The 22,923-nt window shown below is 38.9% G+C and overlaps 1 protein-coding gene across 8 annotated transcripts in view; it reads right to left on the reverse strand.

The window, feature by feature from the left end:
- tspan9a (tetraspanin 9a) overlaps positions 1-22,923 on the reverse strand; it is a 201,020-nt gene that overhangs the window by 152,230 nt on the left and 25,867 nt on the right. Inside the window, exon 3 of one of the 8 annotated variants that reach the window (XM_058387551.1) lies at positions 10,699-10,981. The exons of the other annotated variants lie outside the window; for them this stretch is intronic. The gene's annotated coding sequence lies outside the window, so the exon portion shown is untranslated. The remainder of the gene's footprint in view (positions 1-10,698; positions 10,982-22,923) is intronic. 8 annotated transcript variants of the gene reach the window in all.

A 22,923-nucleotide genomic window follows, 5' to 3' on the forward strand; every position in this document is an offset into this window, starting at 1 on the left:
ATATTATTGCGAGTTCGAATCCCGATGATGCCACAGCCATCCAAGACAGGGAGTCCAAGAAAGCAAACTTGGCCATGCTTTCAGGGACAGAAGAATGGCAGACTATCTATCCACACAGTGACATTAGACAATCATGAGTATCCAAGAGCTCATGTATGTGGAAGATGGTGGATAATGCTTTCCTCTGACTGTTATGCAGCCCTGTGATGCAGTTTGATAAAATCACAACCATGGATGTACATTTTACATATTGCTAGATCAATCACTAAAATTGTCTAATTTAGCTGCAGAACTATCAACCCATCAGCTTTCTAAATTACACCTCAGGCATTTCTTGTTAAATATTATTTCATGCAGAAATACAGACAACTCCATAGATATGCAATGCTTGTAATCCAAAGACAAGAGGCCAATCTGTAAAAGCGGCCAAAAAAAAAAAAGAGGACACGGTCCTCTAGAGTATTCCCTGCTCTGCAGACACATAACACAACATTCATAAAAAAAAGAAATAAAATCTCTCTAAATTAATGTGTGCACAGCCACGCACACAATGCTGACCTCAAACACTCCAGTCTTGCAACCCTGAGTCCAAGTTTGCACTAAACCTCTCGTTCCCTGTACATGCTCACACAGTTATACAGAATTAAGTTCAGGGTCAACAGCTGTCCTGATCAGTCTGACCACTCAGCTCAGCTCAGCCCGGGCAGTGCCTGTCCAGCACACAAACGCACTCACACTTAAGTCCATCTACGGCAGGCCTGATTCTAACTCAGGTCTCTGGTGTCAGCTCTACAGGGTGTTTGGAGCTGTTTCCCCAGCACGCTCTGCCTAATCCTGCTCCACAGGGAACATCGCAATTCCCAAATCTCCAACAGCTGCACTCATTCTGTCCATTCATCCCTCCTGCAGGCAGAGCCATCAGAATCCGCTCGCTTTCTCTTGCTTTGCTAGAGCAGAGTCAGAACATAAGGCCATGATGTTGCAGCCTAGGAATGCTGGAGAAGAGATGGGGAAGAGGATACTGAATCAGAGGCCAAAAGACAAGACGACTTTGCACCTGTTTACCAATTAAAATCAAGTGATTTATTTGTATACTTTGCTAAACAGTGCATGAAAACAAATACAGTTTAGAGGAAAAAAACAAAACAAGATATACTACAGTGTAATCCTTAGTGCCTGGGATAACTGTAACTTAAAGCAGTTAAAGGAATCCTCTGAAACATACTGGATATATTTATACTGAAATATCGGTTTTGTTGGTTGATGCTGTATTTACATTATTCCTCTGAGAAATTAGTGCTTGTGTGCTATCACAGGGGGACACTGCAAGCCCAATGACATTTATTAGGACAAAAAATGTCCCAACAAGAGCTCTTACCTCCTTACAACAAAACAGCATGTTTCTTTTTCCACTTTACAGCAAATGTATGTGTCATATTAATGAGAAATTTAAATGCTGGGCTCAAAGTTCCACAATGCATTGCAGCAGTATGACACAGATGTTGAATTATGGCTGGAATTTGGCATGGCTAGTTAATGATCTAAAAGATGACAGGCACCGTGGTGTTGATGGGGGCGTTAGTATGAAAGCTTTGGAAGCTGATCTGTTTGAGTGTACAGATGAGGAGGCGATAGAACTTAATACGTTGAAAGGAATTAAAGCATTGATGCATTTTACTATTAAACTAATAATTTCCCAACCTCTGCCTAAACCAAAGAAAGTGCCCATAATTCAGGAAGTGACGACAAATCAACATGGCTGCTCAACAACTACAATACATGTACACTATATTACCAAAAGTTTTGGGACACCCCTCCAAATCACTGAATTCAGGTGTTGTTCTTCAGGGGTTGGGATTGGCCCCATGGTTTTAGTGAAAGGAACTCTTAATGAGAACTCTTCTGTTGGGTTGAGGTCCGGACTTTCCTCCACACCAAACTCACTCATCCATGTCTTTATGGACCTTGCTTTGTGCACTGATGTGCAGTCATGTTGGAACAGGAGGGGGTCATCCCCAAACTGTTCCCACAAAGTTGGGAGCATGAAATTGTCCAAAATGTCTTGGTATGCTGAAGCATTAAGAGTTCCTTTCACTGGAACTAAGGGGCCGAACCCAACCCCTGAAAAACAACACCTGAATTCAATGATTTGGAGGAATGTCCCAAAACTTTTTTGCAATACAGTGTATATACAGTTATGCGGTCTATACACAAGCATTTGCTTTAGATCCATCAACGAACAGATATATTAGCAGACATATTAGTATGGTATATCTTTCAGGAAGCTTAAAACACTTCACACTCTGTTGAATGCAGCGTAAATCCCACTGGCGCCACTCTCCGTTGCTAGTCTGAGTAAAGTAGGAAGCCAAAAAGGAAGGAAGGAAGGAAGGAAGTAGGAAGTGAAAACAATCACAGTGAAAAAGTCAGAATGTAATCATAAAATAAATCTTTTGCCCCGCTAAAGGATCCATTACAAACAGATTAAATATTGACAAGACAGTTCATTTATGGTGGAAATTTCCTTTAAGAATTATACAAGAACCCAGAACTGCTGTGGTCCTACTGCGTGTCATTTCATCAGAAGCATTCCACAAGGGTTCAAGGCACATTCCTCCCTCTGTGCATAATCTCCCATGTTGAGAAAAAGAGCCCAGTGTGGGCTGCTTCATCTACCGGAGCACTGTGCTGAATGATGCAAGACATCCTCTGCTACTCGTTACATCAAAAAAATGTAATATAAATGACACCTTCAGGACTTGCACTGCCTGCTGACTACTAGGAGCGGGTGAAATGGAGGTTTATAAACACTATATGAAGAGTATTTTCACTATGATTTATTACAGTGACATCAATATTATATTGTCTCATTTCCTTTGCCATACTTGCTACCTCATTTCATTATCATTGAAGCCCTGATTTACTCACATTCTAATTAACAAGTCCTAATTTGCATGCGCAATCATGCCAGGAGGTGTGTCTGAGTGATTTACTAGGAAGAATTGTTTGAATGGCAAAAGTAGAGAAGGGAAACAATATGTAGATGAGGTGCTCGCTTGCTGCTATTTGTTCCCGAAAACAGCGGGTTCAGATCCAAAGAGATCCTAAAACTCAAACTCAAATTAGAAAATCAAGACAAAATACAATATGACTGTATAACATAAGCAATTAGGCATGAGCATGTATTTTCCTTATAAGGATAAGTGAATGTAAATCCTTTGAAAGCCATCGGAGATTAACGTGCAACAAATATCACATTTGAAATCATGGAAATAGTAAGTCATAATTTGAGCAACTTTTTTGGCACAAATTCAGTAAATCCTCTCACGATTAAAATGGTATATGTTTAATCTTTAATTTCATTTGTGGAATATATAACAGGTGATAGGGAAAAGGGATTCAACATGTTTAATACCTGGCCTTCGGTCATATTAACTTGCACACGCAATCACTGACATAACTTTCAAGCTTAGTAAAGCACCTCCACCATGGTTTCTGCTGAGGCATAAAACAATATCCTCTGTAGTTCCTGCTAGTCATCATTCATTTATTTATTTTCAGGAAGTGCTTTAGTTTCTTGGATCCGGAAAATTGGCGAGAGGTGGGAATACGCCCTATACGGGAAGCCGGTGCATCAAAAACCAGTATGCGCACACACACTCCTTCACAACTCGGGGAAAGTAGTCTATTTAATCTAGGAAATATTCAGTATGTGACTTGAAACGGAAGCTGAAAGGTTTTAATGACGAAACATGTAAATCTCAAGGAACTATTTTTTGTGGTGCAGCTCTGATGTTTCACTCAGTGGCAAAGTCAGAAAGCATCTCTCTACACCCAGAACATTGTGCCCCTCATCCTATTACAGCTTGGTATCACAGTGTGCCAGCTTGCTCCTTATGAAATATTTATCTCAAGAAGAGTATTTTCATTTAGCCATCCAGCCTCTGCCACTCCGCATTGCTCTTTATGGCCTATGTCACTCTGTGACTGCTGCTCTTTTATCATTTCCGCTATCATTAAAGTGATAAAAATAGTGATATTGCAGAGAAGAGGGTGGAGAAGTACCAACCAGAGTATGATGAGAAATAATGGAGAGGACTGTAGAAGTGTAGTGAGCATTGTCTGTGTGTGTGTGTGTGTGTGTGTGTGCACCTTATTTAATCAAACTCCACATATGCTGCTGTGCTTGAAGCAAGACAAGATAGAAGACAAAAGCTACACAAGTACACAAATCATCTTCACAATAATAACAAGAGTTGGTGACTTACATTCAAATATTACGTCAATATCTAGGAAAGTTCCATGTATTGAAAGTCAGATTATGCCATTACTTCAGATTGGAACAAAATAACCCGCATGCACTGACTATTTTAAGACACTATCATTTGTTATTTTTATTTACTGAAAGTAAAAATGATTCTAATGTTTTAGCTAATAATTAAATGACCTCCACTGTAAAGGAAAAATTCTAGACAGTTTGAAGGACAAGCTGACCAAACATCATTCTGCTGCACTTACTATTATTATTATCCATAGAAATTTCTGTACTCAAGGTTAATGGTTACGATATTGTCTCCTCTAATGTGCAAACCCTTTTTGTAGAATGTACTATTAATGACTTATTAGTGAATTCATTAAAATACTAAAAATTCAATAAAACTCATATTAGTGTAGTTAATATTGGCCTTGAATAAGTTTTGTGAAAGTATCTGCAGTCTTTCAGTGTGAACATATTGTGGTTGCCTGAATCTATCAAAGATGCCACCCTTAATACTGCTGGTCACTCAATATTTAGTGTGGTATTAAGCATTAAGGCCAAGGTCAGGGTGGCATATAGAGAAATATGAATTGTCTTTAGTTTGAGCTGAAGATTGCTCTTTTCCTATCTTTTTCCATAGATGCTGAAATTGTCATTTTAAAGCCACCTTCTGCAGATACCAGGCATATAGAACAGGCACAGAGGACAAAAATGAAAACATTCCTTTTTGAGGTCAAGATTATTGACATATTATGAGCAGAATATTGGTGTGGAATCATAAAAATGCTTTTCTATAACTATACATATGCAAAACCTGTCTACAGTGATAATCAGAATTTCTGAGGCATTGCATGCACTGCCTCAGACTAGGAGATGGGTCAGAGTACAGGGTGGGAAGTTGCCTGACTGGTAAAACTTATCTAGAAAGGTTTAGAGTTCAGATGGGAGTATAATTTATTTTCTGGACAAGTATGGGTTGACAGGTAGCATGTAGTTATCTCCCTTCTTATTTCACATTCCAAAATGTCTGAAATCGTGGACAGCTAACATGTACACAACCAAGAAGGTCATTCGTGATAAAGATTGATTTGTTTTTCTTTTAATTTTGAGATTGCCCACAGACCCTGAAGAAGAAAAAAAAACACGTTCTTCACTTGATCACCCAACGGTCTGCAATATGAAGCAAGATTAGGAAAGCAACACAAAAAAAAACACTCCCTATGCACCTGAAGAGCAGATGGCAGGCTGATTGAAGAGCACGATCCATGCAATGTAAACTCAAAAAGATTGAAAAGAAAGACAGGAAAGATATGAGGGGCTGCTGCTGCCAGCAACGTCAAGGTAATTATCTGCCCTTAGCTTTTTATTTTGGTATCCACGAACAGTACAGAACATCCCAAGGCATCGTAACCTTATCAGTCTGTCATTTTTAATCGAACTCAGCCTGGCCAGAGTGCTGCTTGTCCTTAACTTCACTTTCATTAATAAAACATATGACATCCCCACAGACAAGCTATTCTGAGCAATCCTATTTCATATTACTTTCTTAAACTAATGTCCGCTCTGCTAGCTGGCCCACCGACACATGCCAATTTTACAGATTAGGTCAAATAAACAAACACGACACAATGCGGTTTGGATGGCAAAGCCTCAAACAAATTTCATCAACGGATTACTCAAAGTGACCATTTCCATATCGGAGTCTGATCCCCAATTTGAATTTTTATGCTCCTGACTCTCTTGTCATTAGTACATGACATATTTCATATTGTCTAGCGAAATCTGCAGGTTATTAATAATGCATAACATTATACGATTACTTAAATGAACCATTAAATCACTGATGGCTGCTATCAAACCGAGTGAGTAAATCAAGGCACTCTTGATGGTCGTCCTTTCATCATCGTATCCGTGAGCTATGATGTTTCAGTAACACCCCTTCTGAGTGGGTTCTCTCCTCTACCCACTGACCCTGAACAGATCTGATAAGAGATGGGAGTTTTTTTTGTTCCCTGGAGGTTTGATGAAGGGATTAGCACCTCAGCCAGAAGGATTACAGCGCTCACCATCCATACCAATCACTCAGAGACCGGCGACCTGATTTATTAAAAGTCTGAGTGCGTAAAAACGTGCAAAACTGATAGCATCCACCAAGACCCAGCTGATTTACCAACAGGGAGCTATGAAGGATTTCATCTTTCATGTGAGTAAAATAGCATGTGTTGACATTTTGTGCGTTTAATCAAGTTTGCACCTATAGGTAGAAATGTACTGAATACCAGAAAGACAAGGCTTTATTTTTATTTATTTGTTTATTCGTTTGCTTGCTTGCTTGTTTGTTTATTGTGATCTCAAAGGTTTCAGGGTTTTTTTCTGGATATCCATGCATTTCTATCTAACTGTGGAAAAACTAGCTGTGTTTATGTAAATTGATTAACGAGATTTGCTAAACCAGAAATTTACTTCAGAAATGAAGGGAAGATGTTAAATGTTGCAAAATAACCCCAAGTGCTAATAATGAGAAAGTTTAGCGAAATTATACCTTAAGCCACATTAAAACTGTGAGATTTCAGCAGCCTTTGAAGTTTTCTTTTATTTCTCACACTATATAAGATTCCAATAAAATCTGGGCTCTATTGTATAACACGTTATGTGTTTATATGTTTTTCATGTCAGGTTTTATAATGATGGTCATATAATAGTAGATCTTATAAAGAAAATGGGCTTGCATTTACACAAAGGCCAGAAAGTGAAATTGAGGGATTAAGGATACGGCAATAAGGTCTTGCCAATGCCAATGCTGTATCTGTATCTGTCCTGTGACAAAGGCATAATCCTCCTATTGGTGTCTTTTAGACTTGTAAGCTACATGTAGAAAAATCTTATGAGTGAAATTGCCCAGGTTGTCAGATTTATGCACGTACTTAGGAATGTAAACTGAATTATATCTGATACATGTCATTCCCTTCACTATGCATTCCAGACTTTGCCATCAAGGTCTTTACATAGAGTCCTTTAGCTGAAACAAATAGCTTTAGATCCTCTTTTCTATCACGTTTTTTAACTTAACTGAAATAGAAAAAAAGGTAGTTTTTGTGATTCGGTTTTTGTGATCCTTTCTTTTAATATTCATGACATGTTTAATGCATAATTGGTGTATTTGTATTTCTTTGTTTTTCTATGTGGTGTCTTCCATTTCTGCAAAATAAATTGCCCCCAACTGGGACAATAAACGGTTTAAAGTTTTGTCAGACTTTGAAAACTTTGTCTGTCTTCGGTCACACAGGCAGTAAATTTTTCACCAGTGAACCATCACATTATACTTTCTAAGACTCAGATTTAAAAAAAAAAACTATTTTTATGTCAAGTCAGCTGTAAAAGAAAAAAAAAATGCACACATTCGGTGCAGACAGAATTTAAACAAAGCCTCAAAAAAGGTTTTCAGGGGTTCTGAGTGGTGAAGAGAATAGCCAGGAGATTGAAAAGATAATTCGAATCATGATGATGGAGGACATCCATTGCCAGGAGTCTAAAAGGACAAAGTTATCTATGCTCTCTGAGTGGGAGTGATGACTCTGTCAAGCAGAGCAACACTAGCCAATTGTGGGCATGTATGCTGAAGAGGGCAGATAGCCTGTTCATCTGAGTGTATTCAGCTGCCCTGTGATAAAGCAGTTTGAAAAGATGGCATGGCAGCTGTGTGAGAGATGACCTAGCCATTTTATTTATTATATTATCTATATACTCACTTGTTTCAACTTTATATTGTATTATAAAGTTTTCCTGTGTGACTCATAGGCATTACACTTCAGAAAATACTAGAACTATAAATGAGGTCTCAGTTTCAAGCAGCGATTAAAGCTCAGCTAGTAAGAACAAACAGCACATTTTCTTATTTTGCATGGGACATTATTCACACAATTGTTCTTTGTAAATTACCTTCAAGACGCCCACTGACTGTGTGCACACAAATTAGTACTCATTATATGGTATCTTAGTAAATCAGCTGAAGTTGGAACTGCTTCTACTACTGCAAAATGCAAGAAGAAAATGACCCTGTGCTCTCCTATCTCTGTTCTAATCATCTATCCAACACACACACACACACACACACAAGGCACTGACCAGTGCAAAACAATTCGTCTGCTCTTACAAGGAATTTCCTTCCTGATCCACCATGCAATTGATGGCATCTGTGAAGCCAGCTCAGCCAAGATTCCTGCGCTTAGCCAAAAAATGTTTAGTGCTGACCCATGGCATGTGTGACAGCAGGTGGGGGTGGACTGGAGTGCTGTCTGACCCCCTCTTAGTCCGGATAGATGGCAAGGCACCGTGTGCACAGGGTGCGAGTGAGAGATAGCTAGAGGATGAGATGTCGGCAACTGCAAACCCTCCTGATCTCACACTCGGGCATGACATCACCGACCAAGCATGATATGACCTTCTGTGGACTGAGATCATCAACCATCCATTTACATATGGAGATCTAATAAGGCTCAGTCTGATAATTCGATGATTTTAAGAGGGTCAACGCCAAAACGGCTAAATTTTTCATATACTGTATGCTCAGTTGCAGATCATACTTATGAAATTTTAATCTAATAGGCTAAAAAGTTGATGGTTAAGCAAGAAATTGGGTACACATTAATCACAATGCCATGTGTTGCAATTACCAAATGTTTTATCTTGCAGCCAACTAGGTTGCGCCTATTCTAACAGCATCTTAAGATCATGACAGACTCTTGGCAGTAGGTTGTATTGTGTAGTAGGCCAACCAATTCACACAGCTGACACACAGTGTGCATTGTTCTTTACTCAGTTCAGAATTAAAACAGAACAGCTCTTCTCCAAGATATAACATGCAAGCTATGAAATAAGCAGAACATCCCTAAAAGTAATAATAAATGCCTAAATTTAATGTAACTATAATGATTAGGATCCATGCTAACACTGACTATAGTACCTTTCATAGTAATTTTCAGACTGATACTAAGGGCAAGATTCATTGCAAAACATTGAATCTTACAGAATCTGACAGATTGGACATATTTTCAGATCTTATTGACTGACATTAATGCTTGTTTTGTTGGCTGACATGACACAGAGCATGTACATGAACAAATTTATCTTAAGGTTTGTCTCCATTGCAACTAGTGAGTTTCATGAACATAAACTTTCATATCCTCTGCCAATCAAAACTTTCTGTGCATGTGAAATTGTCTGAAACAATTTCATCACTATTAATGTCACAGGACAAAAAAGTAATGAAATACACAATAGCAACTTATGTATTTTAATAAAACCTTCATTATATAAAGTAGTCGCTCTCAGATCCTAATGGGACTAAAATAAGTTCTTAATTAAAGGAACTTTGCCGGTTTGGGTTCGCTTGTCTCCTTACAGCAGATGTGTTCTGACTTTTCACCCAGGAGGCCTTCTTACCAGTTTTAAGAGAACTTTTGCCTCAATACTCAAACCTCTACAGCGTATACACACACACATATATATATATATATATAAAATCCAAATCATTTCATTTGCCTGTTATTAACTGGGTTATAAAATTAAATAAAATAAAAAAGAACCCCATGAAAATAAGACACTTTTTAACAGCAGACTTGACAACCCCGAAGAGCACTAGCGCTTTTAGGAATTGCAAATACACTGAACAGTAAAGCAAACATAACACAGTAAATGTTTCAAATTAGTTTTCAAATGTCTTGTATAAACCGTGAAATGGTTCCACACAGTTAACATTTCCACTGTTGATTTGCTGCTCAAAATGTCAAGTGCAGGAGAGCAAAACAAACAAACAGCATTTTAAACCACTGTGTGATTATCCTTACCGTTAACATTACTGGTAAGGTGTTCAATTTGACAGCTTGCTGTAGGTCTTTTTTTTTTTACCTTTGTATCAAAATTGCCTTCATTTTTTCCTTTCAGATGAAAAGAAAGAAAGTGCAGTTTTTAACCACTGGTATCTACAATAATTAAAGATAACTGATGTTAGCTACAAAGAGTACCTTTATAATTATGGAGTTATTATCAGATCACTGGGCAAAGCTTTACTAATATGAGATGGAAGAGGGTCTGGGGCTTGATATTAAAGTTAATACGTGTGCAATCGTCAATCATTCTTGATTCACACGTGAGCTGGCTCATATTCGGTGTGAAGACAATATACAGTATAGAGTGGACATACTGTAAATGTACCTGGAAAATAATTATATTAAATAATGATCCTTGGGTAGTTTGTTCTTGAATTAGTCCAACCTATAAGATATTTGTGCAGCTTGGGTAAAGGTTGTTTTAATATAATATAGAGCTCTAGAACTTCTGGTCACACATTCAACTACATTGTGTACACAGTGCACACACTCTATTTTATGACAGACAGATATGCTGTACACAATAAAAGTATCTAAAAGTAACTCCCTCACCCTCATCAGAGAGTCACACTGGAGCCGCTGAGCTTCCTGGTGCAGTACGCTCTTCAGGGAAAAGCGTTTCCAGGATGAATTACGCGTCCACCCCAGATCACAGCTCCACTTGGATTTGTTAGCGGCACTGGGAGGCTGTGGCCTGGCCGTGTTTGAGCTGAGAGATGGATTGTGAAAATCTCAGCAGGCACAAACATTAATAGCTTCTCCTCAGGTAGCCGCATGTAGGAGTCCAACACACTCTCTTTGCCATAATGGGAAAACGCCTGATGGGAAAAAAGGGCTAAAGAGGAGAAGCAGAAGGGTGGTGGTGGGGGGGGGGGGGGGGGGTTGGGGTTGGTGTAGGGAGATAAAATGGAGGTTGCTGTTACAAGTGGGATTTGAGAAAGGGATTTAAAAGGTTCATGATGAACTGCATATTTATGGCTAATTGGGCTAGCTGATTTATGGCCTACTTGGATGTTGTGCCATCACATCATCTTGTTCCAATGTCTCTCAACATAGGCTATATGGCCAAAATCATTTGGACACCTGACCATCACACTCACATTTGCTTTGAACATCCCATTCCAGATTTTGTCCTCCTTTGAATAACCTCCCCTCCTTTGGGAAGGCCTTCTACTAGATTTTTGGAGTGGGTATTTGTGCTCATTCAGTCACAAACCATTGGTGAGTGTCAGATGAGGAGGCATTCCAATTCATCTGATATTTTAGTGGGGTTTAGGCCATGGCTCTGTGCAAGCCAAACAAGTTCTTCAATACCAAACCATGTCTTTATGGACACTTGCACTTTCATGCTGGAACAGGTTTGGACCCCTTAATTGCAGAGAAAGGATATCTTAATGATACAGCATATAAAGATATTCTAGACAAACTGTCTGCTTCCAGCATGGTCGCAACAGTTTGGGGAAGGCTCATGTAATGATGCGTGGGTCAGGCATCCACATACTTTTGGCTATATAGAGTACATACAAACATGGGCACACTATGTACAACTTTGAGCATACTCACTAGTATAATAGTACATATAACAGTCATTATTTATACATATAATAGTTTTTATATATACATATGTTATACATACATTTAACTGCAATTTACTGATTCAGTTAGGAACAGCTCTCCTTTTACCTGTCTACTCTCTCTCTCTTTCTATCTCTCTCTCTCTCTCTCTCTCTCTTTCTTATTATGACCGCAGTGCCAATCAGCAAAGATGTCTGCCCCCTCTAGTTCTGAGAGCTTTATTAGAAGTAGGCCTGACATTTGATCATGTTCCAAGGACTGACAGCTTCAGGATGATCAAAGTCACTGGCAGTGCCCACTACGGTGCCCCAGCATGAAATGAAAAGAAAAAGTGAAAGGAAAAAAGGTTAAAAATGAGACAATCACGGTTTTCTGTATACCAGAGTACAAGCTTAAAAAAGTAAATTTAATGACAAACTATTGCAATAATTTTGTATGTTTTAGTTGATTCAATCAGTGAAGCAGTTAGTCATTATAGCTTACATAAGAGAGCCTCTTTTATCCGTCAATATTTCATTAAAAACTGGATTGCTTTTGATATATATAGTCTTTAACAAACCACAGAGAGTAGAACCCTGCTGCTTTTCATGTGCTCATCTTGACAACATGAAGTATGCCGATTTGTCCTGAATATTTCAAGATAACTGAATCCTTGTTCAAATGTAGCTGTTAATACTACATTAAAAAGGGGTCAGTTACAATAAAGAAGTGATTAAATATTTCTAATTAATGAAGACTGAAATCACTCTGCTCCTCCAGTTCACTCCTGAGCTCCAGTTACTCTTTGTGTGGAGTTTCCACTCATGTCTGTGTGGATTTCCTCCATGATCTCTGGTTTCCTCTCACCTCCCAAAAAATATGTTGGTAGATGGACTGGCTACTCTAAAGTGCTGATATGTGTGAATGTGTGAGTATGGTGTCTTGCAGTGGACTGGCATCCAATCCAGGGTGTATGCCCAGCTCACGCACAATGTTTCTGGGACACCATGACCCTGTCAATGATAAAGCAGTAACTGTAAATCGATGAATGAATGACAGCAGAGTCTGTAATACTGGAGAATCCCTCTGGGTCACTGGTATACCTTTATTAAGTACAGTATACAGTATACAGTCCATCTGTGAGTGTAAATATTTGTGCAATCGTATCCTTGCAACTGGCAAAATTCAGGGTATTTGGATAGTAGAATAGCATCAGCTGCATATCTACCTGTATAACTATTTCCTCACCTCCTTCTTGCCAGTTTAATCTTCCACACCACACTCTGATCCCATGGCCATGGGGGACGCCAGGCCTGAGGCATGCAGTTTCTATTTCCATGCCCCAACCAGCCTTGGAGGGAGGGAGGGCGTATGGAAACGTGGCAAGGACTGCAAACAGGGACTATTAATGCCATGTATCACATCTCCTATTTAAACGCTCCCTATTAACGCTGATATGGACTGAGCCAGCCTTTTCCAAGCAACGCGTCATAATATTTAGCACCGTTGCAGCGCCACAAGGCCTCCGGCTCCACATTCGCTCACATGCCGTCGTCTCTCTGTCGACTGTCATGATGATGAATCAGGCGCCTTACACACACACACGTGATACACTTGATGCCTGGCACTCAGCCACTGTTTGTCCTTTACGCATCCTAGTGACCAAAGTGTGTGTCAACTAGATGGGGACTTCCTGCAGTGATGCTGCAACCAAAAAACCCAAGTGTGGAAAATGGTACAGAACTAAACACACTCAGCAGATTTAAAACAAAAGTGAGATTGATGTGTTTGCCATTGTTCAGATAAAGGACTGAAATTTATGCCAAGCTGAGCTTTCATCCCGGCCTCCTGCAGCATGACCCAACTCTATGGCACAATGGATGTGTTAGACTCTCTCTTTTGGAGAGAAAAAGGTTCCACAGCAGGATTACACTAAAATGCACCAGAACAAGAGGCTGAACTTCAGAGAGCTCCACTGAAAAACCACCCTTTGGTGTTAGAAGCAGCATGCCTGGAAGCCAGTGGTGCCCCCTCTCAACTAGTGCCTATACAAAGACCAGTAAAAGTAGCACAGGTAGGTTGGAGGTCTAACAAAAAGAACTTTATGAAAACACACACACACACACACACACTCAGTGTGTTTCCTTTTACTCAAAGATGGATGACCAACCCAGATTTCTTTACATGATTTAAAAGTAAACGTGAAATATGTCTGGAGTAATAAAACAATGGGTAGTTTTGTGTACAATATCCAAGGTAGCAGAGGATGCTGGTAAATAATGTCGCCTAAATCTGGGGCAGACCTAAATCTTAAATCTGTTCTATTAAAGAGAAAACTTAAACTTAATAAATGCTGCTCTAACTTTCACATAACTGCCTTTAACTAGAAAATTTTAACCAGCTAGTTATACAGGGTAGTGGTGGCTCAAATGGTTAAGGTTCTAGGTTGTTGTTCGGGGTTCAAGCCCCAGCACCACCAACCGGTTAGGCCTTTCAGCAAGGTCATTAACCCTCACTGCTCCAGGTGTGATGTATCATAGGTGACCCTGTGCTCTGACCCCAACTTCCAAAGTTGGGATATGAGAAGAAAGAATTTTACTGTGCTGTAATGTATATGTGACAAAAAAAACCTACTGAAAATATACTTAAGTTCAGTTGAAATCTCACTTTAAAGTTAAACATCTCACCTGAATAACAAAGACAGTGTTTTTATTGTCATTTATACTACACTGCTGGTATAATCTGTCTGGTAAAAAGGTGTTTTATATGTATTTTATAAAACAGGACCTGTATGACAACCTGAACCCTAGTCCTGGCTTTGAGACAAATCAAAGGTTTTAAGTTAAAGTGCGTGTTTTATTATCACTGCTGTTGTTTCTATAGTAACAACTGATAGACTGAAAGACTTGTACTAATCCAAAAGTCTTTGTGATTTCTCTATAACAAGACAAGCTGCTGTTTCGTCAGCAAGTTATAAATTCTTATAACTTATAACTGCAACTGCTTCAATATGACAGAATTTTATTAGACATAACATTAAATATAAATATCAGTGGATATAAAAAAGCAGGAGAAACTGCGTTTTTCTTCATCTACGTCTTGTTAAGAATCTGGAGTCAGAGCACAGAGTCAGCCATGACAGAAAGCCTATATTTGTCACGTAAGCATGACAATACAGTGAAATTCATTTCTGAATTGTGTGCACTATATCTGTCTGCTCGCTCATGCCTGCTTGAAAGCAAAAGCCTCCTGTTCGTGCAAATTTTTTGCTGTGTCCTTTAGCATCCCAGTCCTGATACACACCTCTAATAATCTCGACCAAATGGGAAACTCTTTTAATTTTTGTTTTGATTTAATTAATTATTATTTGGAGCTATAAGTTTTTGGTGATGTGTGTCAAATTGTTAGGATGTGTGACAGTGACGAAAGCCCTTCAGGCAACATCCTGACAGCAGTTACACGCTTAACAAATTTCTGCATGCACTGCCGTGATCCTTCAATCCTCTCATCCATCACCGGCTGCTTCACAAAGCCCGCTCTCCGGTCTCTGCTCCACATCCAAGTGCTCTACACATGCCTTCACACACATCCACACCCACAACACACACAAAATACATGCTTAATTTACAGACAAATACATGCTATCATTCGATTTGCCTGCACACAGAGACGTGGCATTTTGATGTATATTTAATATACTGTATGTACCGGCTGCCCACAGAAGCACCGCCTGTTAAAGGAATATGTGCTGCATGTCCTAGACATGGTGTTAAAAGCATTAAAAAATAAACAACAATAAAGTTTCAGGCTGGGAAGCACTGTGCCTGAGAATGTGTGTACCTGTCTAGACTTTGTGTCATGAATTGAACAGCAGGCAGAAAGAAAGAAGAGTGACTGGGTTAACGTACAACTGAGCCAAACGATGGGAACACAGGAGACAGACTGATCTGCAGATATCAATGTTCTGCTGTCTATGACTCAACATTTTATACTGAAATATATTCACTTACACTGACATTCTCACAGAGAAAACTCACTCGCAGGCAGACCCTTGCTTTTTCTGTCTCAAAGATGTTTTGCTATCCTAGCTAGCTTGAAAAGATTAGTTTTTGGCATTTTGTCAATCATGCAGTAGTTAGGTCAATGCTGGAAAAATGATTTCTTAAATGTATCCTGCTACAAGCATTAAACATTTAGCTAGAGTCTCCAGCAGCATTAGCTAGAGATCAAGCTAGCAAAGAAAGTTCAAACAGCTCTCCACTAAACAAGCCGCAAGTTAATTAGATCCAACATTAAGGAGTAGAAAAGTTGTAGATAAAATTATCCTAAGGACACACCTACAGTATGTTACAGGGAATTATACATAATACTGTGCTTGCCTAGGCAGCACAAATTGGCTGCAGGCCGAATGTAAAGGCTAGAGCCATGCCAACCAAACGTCATGCAATACGCCAGCGTGTCACGCCATATCCTCCGGATAGATAGAGTAATGTTAGCAATGTCTTTTTGAGGCTGAGAGAGCAAGAAATCTTGGCTCTCATGCATGTTGTATGAAATACAGACAGCTCTACATGCAGGATCATCAAATGGCAGCATGTGGGATTTCTCTGGTGCCAACCCATGTCCTCCTACTATACAATATATCAAAAAGCAAAAAGGTTTGAATACTGACCTAACTAAAAAAAAAGACCTACTGCAGAGCATATCTACAATATATAAACAATCATCTCACAGACTTGTGTGTGTGTATTCACAGGAGAACAGCCAAAAACATTGCTATCATTAGAAATTTATGCTGGGAAAAAAAAGAGCTGTAAGGCCAAGTTGGGGTGAAAGTGAGGAGTGAAAATGTGAGTAAACAAAGTGAGGAAGAGTCGATACTGGAAGGTGGAAGCACAACACACTGAGCATTGTGTAAACGTATCAGACAGCACTAGCTTTTAAAATAAATGAAACCTTGTAAGAGTTGTATTAAAGGCAAATACGTTTAATCTTAGGGTATAGATGTGGTAGTTTAGTGGTGTTGGACTACTTCTCTGAAGGTGGTGAGTTTGAATCCCAGGTCCATTAAGCTACCACAGCAGGGCCCTTTACCCTCAATTATATAAAATAAGACACAGTGTAAGTCCCTCTGGATAATGGTGTCTGCCGGATGTATTTGTACCAGCAAATACATATTTTTGAATATACAACAATATTAAACAATATCAGTCAATATAATGTAGTAATGGCTGACGGAATATATAAGTCTATTATTATTTATGATGCTCAATATTAACATCTGTGTAAAGCAAAGCATTGGGTGACTGGATAAGTGTCCAAGAGTTGGTGGTGTAAATTAGGGAGTGTGTGTTAAAGCGTGTGAGGTGTGTGTTGGGGCATAATGTTACCACCCCTAAAGTATGGTTATTTGTTTTCCAATAACTGAACATCCTAAAACGTTTTATTCGACTCATAACACAGGCATTTTTAAATTATTAACTAACAACATATCATGCTTTAACTGTTTCTAGTTAATGTTTAATATTCTGGAACACTCACAAGACAAGCTAGCTCCAGTCATCGCTTACATTAAAGCCGTTATGAACAGTCATTCCCTCATCAGCCTACGTTTTTATCTCTCTCTTGATATCAATAAAAAATGCAGCTAGTCATGTTACTGAGAAACCAGAAGTCATCTGATCTTAAGACTGTCCTCTGAGGCTTGAGTCTCCTTCACCAGATCAAAATATATTTAATGTTGATATGTTTAATGCTTATTGCTAGATTTACATTATATGCAGTATACACAATTACCATTCCTGTGATAGAACAGATAATGAATTAAATAATGTAAAACTTCCCTAAACAAAGTGCAGCTCTGGAAGTCTTTAAAAGATTTGCTGTGTTTCTTTTGTGCTTTCTGTGGGTGTGAAGGTGCTGAAGAAGAATCCTTTACAAAGATTAAAAAAACTGATTACACCTCTCTCTGCGTATGTGAACGCTGCACAAGCTTAATTAATGTCCTCCATTGCTTTACCTTTAATTGAATTTAATAAAGAAGACACATAAAATCAGTGGCCGGTAAATTGGAGCCGGGATGTGTGTTGCGTTTCTCGCACCCAAATGTTTCATTCTGCTGATGGCCTTGTTCCGTGTTTTATCCCCAGTCCCAGAGCTGTTAATCAGGAACAGGAATCAAGGCAACCTCATTGTCTAAACCCAGGTGACTACTCTCTCAGATCAATCACGGTTTTTTCCTTCAACAGCACACAGGCAGCTCTTGGTCAAATATGACCACTAACATAACATTTAAATTAAATATAACATTAACGTTTATTTAATGTACCTATGTTATGTGTTCATGCGCTGAATAGTTGCTACATCCTGCCCAAAAGTATAAAAGGTGCACAAATTACCAATAGTGTATAGAATGCCATGGTCCCATCTGCAGCACTGAATCCCATCAAGCTTCAGATGAGTTTGTACAAAATTAGATTGCTCTCAGTCATCATCTGTGACAAATTTCCACAGCAACAACTTGCCAGCTTTATAGGTTTTCGTCATCATTGCTTCAAGGCATGAGACGCAACCAGAGCTTTAAATATAATTCTCATAGTACACGAATGCAGTGCATTTGGATTCAGTAAGGTGTCCTTAATTAATACAAATCTACACACAGTCAGACATTTGCCTCTGGCCAAGCATGAACGTATTAAAACAACAACCAGCCTCGTACACAGCAGTGAGAGAAAGTACCGACCTGTGGACGTGAAAGAATAGAAAGAAAACAGATAAGGTAACAGTTGAACAAATGTACATTTGAATCTTGATCCTCACTTCAGGCTAAAACTGACAAGTCTATTGTGCTACAATGTTAGAAGGAATGACTTTTTAGAGAGCCTGTAGACAATATCCAGAGAAATGCTGGTAGAGTGTATAGCCTTTAGATGTAAGCACCAACAAAAGACAGCAAGAAGTTACATGAACCCTTTTTTACCAGTACACTGCCTCTTCATCCTGCTGGCAGAATGGAAATCGACTTATCAGACATTTGTAATTAGTTTAAATAAAGGAATTACTTTAAGTCTGATATAAAATTAGTCAGGACACTGTTGGCTTTCAGTGTGAGATGTTTTTTCCTCAGTTGGGATAACTTTACACAGAATTTTAGTGGTTGAAGATAACACTTGCACTTGAGGATTATATAAAAGTCTTGAAAAGATTTGCTGTGTTTCTTTGGATGTGCAGATGCTGAAGAAGAATAAATACTTCACATCGATAAAAAAAAACTGATTACTGATCTCTCTCTCAGTGTAAGTGAAAGCTGGCTTTAAAATGATTTCATAAGTGACTTTCCGATCATGTTACCCGATAACACGCTTAACATTAACATATCGAGCAGTTAAGCTAACGTGGACATTAAAACAGCTGCTAGGATTTCCTCTAGCGACATATGATATTTATAGCAATAAATACACCACATGAGCTCAGACTACTAGAACAATCGGTAACGTGATCAAACACAGTGAGAATATTGCACTGCCTTGATTAATTACCTGAGAGAATAAAAGCAATCGGGACGTTTGAATCTTTATTTGCGTGATGACGAAAGTGAACACAGATGTTGTTGTTTACAGATTCTTACTTAATAAGGCAGTAAATATGCTTTAACATCTCTGGAAAGGAGACAGGATGACAGCAGGCTTCGGTATTAATATACGCGCTTGTATTATAACTCTCGTAACTTCCAGTCGTTAATGCTCTAAAAGATAAGCAAATCTACACACAGACAGCGAGTCGGGCTATCTTCAAGCTACCGTATGTGGAAAGTATGATCCTTCACTTGTGTCACCTTGATGTATGACTGTAAGACTCAACACATTTAATGGGGCCATAAAAGGCATGGTAATTCTGCCAGGCCTGATAATAATAGACTTACAGCGCCATCATCAACATAGTTTTGGTTTAAAGCTCGCCAATCAATCCGTCCAGCGAGGGTGTGCTCGTAAGCCTTGACCTACTGGCTAGACTGATGCACCGATGCCGCGTGGCCTCATTTCCCACTCCGACATGGGAGTAAAAAAGATACTATTCTAGGATCAGCACTGCTCCGAGCTAATTAGTGCGGTACAGGTGTGTCCAAGCCAACGCACCAGTGCATGATTTCTGTAGAATTCCGAGTGGGATGGAAAATCACGCCTGAAATACAGTAGAGGCGACAGATGCTACATATCCAACACAGAGAGCTTCCTATTATCTTCTGAGCCGTTTGCAATGTGATATATCCTGCCATTTGGGCTATGTGTGGTGGTATGGAGAGGCGATTAATATTAGGGTTGAATATCTTTCTCTCTCTGATCGAGTAGGGCAGTGAGATCCTGCTATATTTACCTCGTTAAAGTGTGGCAGCACATCACGTTGGGATTCTGTTACTTGCCACACACTCACACCCTCACCCACTTTAACGAACGCACATACGCACAGGGCACGATTCTCACACCCTTACCATTACCCAAAGGCCTGAGCATATAGAGAGCAAGGATGCTGAAAGCAGAGATACTGCGACTAATGAGGGACTGGGTGACAGTCAATCATTTTGTTATAAGATCGACACGTAATCCAAGACAGGCTTTCGCAGGTCTCTCACTTTTTGCTGGACGGTGCACTTTTTAACACGCTGAACAACAGAACAGTATAGCTTCTTCTCTGCTACAATTGCATTCGCTCATTTGAATAAGCTTTTGAATTAAACTGAGATTTTCAACTTTAAAATGCCTTTTGTTTACCTGATGAACATGAGACCTGTACTTAGCTATTCAAATGGAATGGTCAAATCAAGCCTGCAGTGTGGCTGACATCAAGAGACACTGAATAGTTCTAAGACCTCTTCTGCCCCCTAGTGGCTGTCTTTACAGTGTGGAAGAGATGTCAGTGCAGTCTTATTGATTCAGACTCAGCCAGCACAGTCTTATGACTGACATGAATAAATGACCCAAGGGAAAAAATGTGCCTCTACACAGATATCAGATGGACTGCCATTGGGGTTTTTCAATTTCCCCGACTGCAGTGTACAGTTTCAGAACAGACACTGACAAATATTTTCAGTATCGATTTTCTTACATACTTCCCAAGTGAAACCTGTTTTATTTTTTTACAAGATATATGACTGTGATCAGACAGACAAGAACTGATTTACTGGCATGTTGTTTCAACCTTGGAATTTGTCTTTATTTATTTGTTGGAAATATGAATTCTTTGATTTTTTCCCCCGATTTCCTCATAGTTATATTGATTATATGAATAAAGGAATGATATAAGTGAAGTAAAATGAAGCATGAGCTTGCACAGAGGCTGAAAAAAAAAAACAATTCACACCCATTATTTTAAAGATGTCTTTTGAGGCTAAAATCTATAAGCACCTCTATCTATCTATCTATCTATCTATCTATCTATCTATCTATCTATCTATCTATCTATTTGCTTATATATCTTTGTCCATATATCTGTCTATCTGTCTGCCTATATGTTATATGTTTATGGATCTGTGTCTGGCTGTCTGACCATTTGTCTATCTGTCTATCTATCTATCTATCTATCTATCTATCTATCTATCTATCTATCTATCTATCTATCTATCTATCTATCTCTCTGCCCACCTGTCTGTCTGTCGGTCTGTCTGTCTGTACATCAATCTGTCTGTCTGTTAAACTTTCAATCTGTCTATCTATCTACCCATCTGTCTGTCTGTCCATCTCATTGTCGAGTACCGAAAAATAAAAATAGTCATATCATCTCTAGCCACTAGATGGAGCCATTCACATGCGCTATGGTCCACTATCCAGACTCTAGTTCTTCATGAAGGATGTCAGGAAAATTCAGCTGTATCAAACACTAGACTTAAGAACAATACCCCAGACTCAGCCTCCTCTAACCACTCTGATCTGCCTGAACCCCTCTGCCAGATGTGTCTAGTCTTTATTGTGGATTAATCTGTAAAGTATATACACTACTACACAGACTATGGAAGATTTTTGGTTTGCCAGATCAGAAACATATGTTCTACTGGGAATCCCAGGGACAACAACACTATATTAAGAATAAAGGTCAGTGAATGGTCATCTCAGACAGACAGGAATAGAAGCAATGCATGCAGAGGGTCAAGCAAGACCAAGTGTAGCAAATGCAGTCTTTTCTAATCCTGTGTCTGATCTAATCAACTTTCCTTTCACAGTCTAGCATTCTTCCATGCAGGAGTCAGTGAGGGGGCAGAGAGATCTTTTATCTCACACACACACACACACACTAAATCTAGCCTAATCAAACCAAGACATGCTCTGTATTTCTCATTCAGATCTGCTGACCTTTCTGAAGAAGTGAATCAATGTACAAAACGCTCCCAGATATGATTTCGAAGAAAAAACAGACCAACAAACAAACCAAAAAAGCAGGAAATAAAACCTAATTAAGAAAAGATCACAGTGCTGTTGGATTCTGAAACTAGATTGGTCAAAAGATTTTGACTAATTTTCCGTAACTGACCAAAAAAGCATATAATCATTGCTGGGAAGCTTCTGCAAGTTGTTCTACAAGTTTTTAGACATGCAAAAGTCTTCAGGAAAAACATGATGAGATGCATTTTTTGGCATCTTCATAGAAAAATAAAAAGAGACAGACGATAGACAAGAGAGACTTAGCTGCTAAATATTATAATTATAATATAAGATTAAAAGGAAATAACAAAACAGATAGGAAGACTGTTGTTCTTTAGTAAATTAAATAGAATTGTATAAATTGCCTGTGGTGTATAAAATAATAGAACAATGGGTTGTACTATTATGGGAAAATAATGGATTCGGGATAGATTAGGCGCTACTGGCATTACAGCACCCTATCGTGGATTACACTCCTATCACAGCACAGCCTGTTGTGTTTATTCCTTAACGCTCACTCATTAAGTCACATCCAATTCCATGTAAAGCTTTGAAACCACTCTGAAGAAATTCGCTTTAATAAGCCCTGCCTTATTTTCAAGCTTCCTTCCTTAAAATGATCATGTCTAATCAGTTCTTGTGATCAGAACTCAGTCTCGCCCTCAGCCTTCAAATGAAGAGACAGATTTAGAAGTGAGATTAGGAGACATGGGACATGAATTGAAGCACATGGATTGAAGCAGACCATGAGAACTGGCGTGAGAGGGTTTTTCTTGGGTAAAACATAATAAATCTTTATCATCGTATCATA

The sequence above is a fragment of the Hemibagrus wyckioides genome, linkage group LG04 (assembly GCF_019097595.1).
Source record: "Hemibagrus wyckioides isolate EC202008001 linkage group LG04, SWU_Hwy_1.0, whole genome shotgun sequence".
NCBI classification, from domain to species: domain Eukaryota; kingdom Metazoa; phylum Chordata; class Actinopteri; order Siluriformes; family Bagridae; genus Hemibagrus; species Hemibagrus wyckioides.